Raw genomic sequence first — 6000 nt, forward strand, 5'->3', positions numbered from 1 at the left:
AACGTGCTGAACATGAATCTCGAGTGACGGAGAAAAAATCAGGATATCGTCAAGATAGACAAAAACAAAAATGTTCAGCATGTCTCTCAGAACATCATTAACTAATGCCTGAAAAACAGCTGGCGCATTGGCGAGACCGAACGGCAGAACCCGGTACTCAAAATGCCCTAACGGAGTGTTAAACGCCGTTTTCCACTCGTCCCCCTCTCTGATGCGCACGAGATGGTAAGCGTTACGAAGGTCCAACTTAGTAAAGCACCTGGCTCCCTGCAGAATCTCGAAGGCTGATGACATAAGGGGAAGCGGATAACGATTCTTAACCGTTATGTCATTCAGCCCTCGATAATCCACGCAGGGGCGCAGAGTACCGTCCTTCTTCTTAACAAAAAAGAACCCCGCCCCGGCCGGAGAAGAAGAAGGCACTATGGTACCGGCGTCAAGAGACACAGACAAATAATCCTCGAGAGCCTTACGTTCGGGAGCCGACAGAGAGTATAGTCTACCTCGAGGAGGAGTGGTCCCCGGAAGGAGATCAATACTACAATCATACGACCGGTGAGGAGGAAGGGAGTTGGCTCGGGACCGACTGAAGACCGTGCGCAGATCATGATATTCCTCCGGCACTCCTGTCAAATCGCCAGGTTCCTCCTGAGAAGTAGGGACAGAAGAAACGGGAGGGATGGCAGACATTAAACACTTCACATGACAAGAAACGTTCCAGGATAGGATAGAATTACTAGACCAATTAATAGAAGGATTATGACATACTAGCCAGGGATGACCCAAAACAACAGGTGTAAACGGTGAACGGAAAATCAAAAAAGAAATAGTTTCACTGTGGTTACCAGATACTGTGAGGGTTAAAGGTAGTGTCTCAAATCTGATACTGGGAAGATGACTACCATCTAAGGCGAACATGGGCGTAGGCTTCTCTAACTCTCTGAAAGGAATGTCATGTTTCCGAACCCATGCTTCGTCCATGAAACAACCCTCAGCCCCAGAGTCTATCAAGGCACTACATGTAGCACCCGAACCGGTCCAGCGTAGGTGGACCGACAAAGTAGTACAGGACTTTGATGGAGAGACTTGAGTAGTTGCGCTCACCTGTAGCCCTCCGCTTACAGATGAGCTCTGGCTTTTACTGGACATGAATTAACAAAATGTCCAGCAACTCCGCAATAGAGGCACAGGCGGTTGGTGATCCTCCGTTCCCTCTCCTTATTCGAGATGCGAATCCCTCCCAGCTGCATGGGCTCAGTCTCAAAGCCAGAGGAGGGAGATGGTTGCGATGCGGAGCAGGGAAACACCGTTGATGCGAGCTCTCTTCCACGAGCCCGGTGACGAAGATCTACCCGTCGTTCTATGCGGATGGCGAGAGCAATCAAAGAGTCCACATCTGAAGGAACCTCCCGGGAGAGAATCTCATCCTTAACCACTGCGTGGAGTCCCTCCAGAAAACGAGCGAGCAGCGCCGGCTCGTTCCACTCACTAGAGGCAGCAAGAGTGCGAAACTCAATAGAATAATCCGTTATGGACCGTTCACCTTGGCATAAGGAAGCCAGGGCCCTAGAAGCCTCCCCACCAAAAACTGAACGGTCAAAAACCCGAATCATCTCCTCTTTAAAGTTCTGGAACTTGTTAGAGCAATCAGCCCTTGCCTCCCAGATAGCTGTGCCCCATTCTCGAGCCCGGCCAGTAAGGAGTGAAATGACGTAAGCAACCCGAGCTCTCTCTCTAGAGTATGTGTTGGGTTGGAGAGAGAACACAATCTCACACTGCGTGAGAAAGGAGCGGCACTCAGTGGGCTGCCCGGAGTAGCAAGGTGGGTTATTAACCCTAGGTTCTGGAGGCTCGGCAGGCCAGGAAGTAACAGGTGGCACGAGACGTAGACTCTGGAACTGTCCAGAGAGGTCGGAAACCTGAGCGGCCAGGTTCTCCACGGCATGGCGAGCAGCAGACAATTCCTGCTCGTGTCTGCCGAGCATGGCTCCTTGGATCTCGACGGCAGTGTAACGAGCGTCTGAAGTCGCTGGGTCCATTCCTTGGTCGGTTCCTTCTGTCATGCAGGTGAAAGAGGACCCAAAAGCGACTTAACAGAAACAGAGTTTATTCAAGTCCAAACAGGGAATAACAGAAATCCTCTAGTCTGTAGAGGGGAATAACAAGAGAAGCGGCCACAGACTGCAGGTCGCTTCGGGTAGGCGCAGGCCGTAGTTGACAGAGACACCTGCTCACACGCAGCATCTGATGAAGGCAAAAAACATGACAGGACAGGGCGATACACAATCACAGCAAAAACACGACAGGACAGGGCGATACGCAATCACAGCATGGTGAATACTAAACAAGGAACCGACGGGACAGGAACGGAACACAAAGGAATAAATAGGGACTCTAATCAGGGGAAAGGATCGGGAACAGGTGTGGGAAGACTAAATGATGATTAGGGGAATAGGAACAGCTGGGAGCAGGAACGGAACGATAGAGAGAAGAGAGAGCGAGAGAGTGAGAGAGGGAGGGGGAGAGAGAGGGATAGAAGGAGGGAAAGAACCAAATAAGACCAGCAGAGGGAAACGAATAGAATGGGGAGCACAGGGACAAGACATGATAATAAATGACAAACATGACATTCACACATTTAGAGATGAGGAATAAGGAACAAATGCAAATACCTGTATATATACACACAGGTATCTGTTGGTTATCACTACGGCAACAGCTTCCAGGAACGAAACAATATTTACATAATACAGTTATTCGGAAAATAAGCAAAAGGAATAAAACAACAAGATGTACATACTGCCAAGTGGTACAGTATATATAAATATACAGTGGGGATAACAAGTATTTGATACACTGCCGATTCTGCAGGTTTTCCTACTTACAAAGCATGTAGAGGTCTGTAATGTTTATCATAGGTACACTTCAACTGTGAGAGACGGTATCTAAAACAAAAATCCAGAAAATCACATTGTATGATTTTTAAGTAATTAATTAGCATTTTATTGCATGACATAAGTATTTGATGCATCAGAAAAGCAGAACTTAATATTTGGTACAGAATCATTTGTTTGCAATTACAGAGATCATACGATTCCTGTAGTTCTTGACCAGCTTTGCACACACTGAAGCAGGGATTCTGGCCCACTCCTCCATACAGACCTTCTCCAGATTATTCAGGTTTCGGGGCTGACGCTGGGCAATACGGACTTTCAGCTCCCTCCAAAGATTTTCTATTGGGTTCAGGTCTGGAGACTGGCTAGGCCACTCCAGGACCTTGAGATGCTTCTTACGGAGCCACTCCTTAGTTGCCCTGGCTGTGTGTTTCGGGTTGTTGTCATGCTGGAAGACCCAGCCATGACCCATCTTCAAATGCTCTTACTGAGGGAAGGAGGTGGTTGGCCAAGATCTCGCGATACATGGCCCCATCCATCCTCCCCTCAATACGGTGAAGTCGTCCTGTCCCCTTTGCAGAAAAGCATCCCCAAAGAATGATGTTTCCACCTCTATGCTTCACGGTTGGCATGGTGTTCTTGGGGTTGTACTCATCCTTCTTCTTACTCCAAACACGGCGAGTGGAGTTTAGACCAAAAAGCTATATTTTTGTCTCATCAGACCACACAACCTTCTCCCATTCCTCCTCTGGATCATCCAGATGGTCATTGGCAAACTTCAGACAGGCCTGGACATGCGCTGGCTTGAGCAGGGGGACCTTGCGTGCGCTGCAGGATTTTAATCCATGATGGCGTAATGTGTTACTAATGGTTTTCTTTGATACTGTGGTCCCAGCTTTCTTCAGGTCTTTGACCAGGTCCTGCCGTGTAGTTCTGGCTGATCCCTCACCTTCATCATGATCATTGATGCCCCACGAGGTGAGATCTTGCATGGAGCCCCAGACCGAGGGTGATTGACCGTCATCTTGAACTTCTTCCATTTTCTAATAATTGCGCCAACAGTTGTTGCCTTCTTACCTTGCCTATTGTTCTGTAGCCCATCTCAGCCTTGTGCAGGTCTACAATTTTTCACCCTGATGTCGTTACACAGCTCTCTGGTCTTGGCCATTGATGAGAGGTTGGAGACTGTTTGATTGTGTGTGTGGACAGCTGTCTTTTATACAGGTAACGAGTTCAGTTAATACAGGTAATGAGTGGAGAACAGGAGGGCTTCTTAAAGAAAAACTAACAGGTCTGTAAGAGCCAGAATTCTTACTGGTTGGTAGGTGATCAAATACTTATGTCATGCAAATGCAAATAAAATGCAAATGAATTACTTAAAAATCATACAATGTGATTTTCTGGATTTTTGTTTTAGATTCCGTCTCTCACAGTTGAAGGTTACCTATGATAAAAATTACAGACCTCTACATGCTTTGTAAGTGGGGAAACCTGCAAAATCGGCAGTGTATGAAATACTTGTTGTCCCCACTGTATACACAGTACCAGTCAAAGGTTTGGACACACCTACTCATTCAAGAGTTTTTCTTTGTTTTTTTACTATTTTCTACATTGTAGAATAATAGTGAAGGCAGTAACTGCTCATTTGGTCAAATTAGTTCATGTCTTTTTTGCTACATTAAATACATGCTTAATCATGTGGACAAGTATCCTGCCTATTGTTTTGTTTTTTGTTAGCAGGAACTGCAGAAAGTTACTGTGAAACAAAGGGAGAAAAAAATTATTTTTTCTCAGTTCCAATCTGAGTAATTACTGCCTTTTTGCTTTGTAAGGCAGAATATTGGAATGATTTTCCAACAGTTATGTAGAAATTCCCACATATGCTGAGCACTTGTTGGCTGCTTTTCCTTCACTCGTGTTCAAATCAAATCAAATGTATTTATATAGTCCTTCGTACATCAGCTGATATCTCAAAGTGCTGTACAGAAACCCAGCCTAGAACCCCAAACAGCAAGCAATGCAGGTGTAGAAGCACGGTGGCTAGGAAAAACTCCCTAGAAAGGGCAAAACCTAGGAAGAAACCTAGAGAGGAACCAGGCTATGTGGGGTGGCTACTCCGAAGCTCACAAAGACACGGCTGTTGGAACCAAAAATCTCAAATTTGGACTCATCAGACCAATTGACAGATTTCCATCGGTTTAATGTCTATTGCTCGTGTTTTTTTGGACCAAGCAAGTCTCTTACATTTACATTACATTTAAGTCATTTAGCAGACGCTCTTATCCAGAGCGACTTACAAATTGGTGCATTCACCTTATGACTCTTCTTATTATTGGTGTCCTTTAGTAGTTGTTTCTTTGCAGCAATTCAACCATGAAGGCCTGATTCACTCAGTCTCCTCTGAACAGTTGATGTTGAGATGTGTCTGTTACTTGAAATCTGTGAAGCATTTTTTGGGCTGCAATTTCTGTGTCTGGTAACTCTAATGAACTTATCCTCTGCAGCAGAGGTAACTCTGGGTCTTCCTTTCCTGTGGCGGTCCGCATGAGAGACAGTTTCATCACAGCGCTTGATGGTTTTTACGACTGCACTTGAAACTTTCAAAGTTCTTGAAATGTTCAGCATTGACTGACCTTCATGTCTTAACGTAATGATGGATTGTCATATTCTCTTTGCATATTTGAGCGGTTCTTGCCATAATATGGGCTTGGTCTCTAACCAAATAGGGCTATCTTCTGTAAATCACCCCTACCTTGTCACAACACAACTGATTGGCTCAAACACATTAAGAAGGAAAGCCCCACTTTCATTCCGTTGGCTTGAATCCGCACTATGCAGCTCTTGCAAGGGCATATTTTGTACTGGCTGTGCACTGGTTTCAAAAACAATGATTGATAATGTCATGTCTTTGGCTATGCCGGATTAAGTGATATGACATGCTATTCTATAAAATAATTTCTCTGTAATTAATATTAACTGATTGGGCAAATCATGTAAATGTAATTAACTAGAGAGTCGGGCACCACAAAATAATATTTATAGAGCTGTTATCTTCCGAATAAACTCTTAAAGACCTAGTAATATTTTACATCAATAGCAGTCAATT

Source organism: Oncorhynchus gorbuscha, linkage group LG16 (genome assembly GCF_021184085.1).
Source record: "Oncorhynchus gorbuscha isolate QuinsamMale2020 ecotype Even-year linkage group LG16, OgorEven_v1.0, whole genome shotgun sequence".
In the NCBI taxonomy this organism is placed as follows: Eukaryota; Metazoa; Chordata; class Actinopteri; order Salmoniformes; family Salmonidae; genus Oncorhynchus; species Oncorhynchus gorbuscha.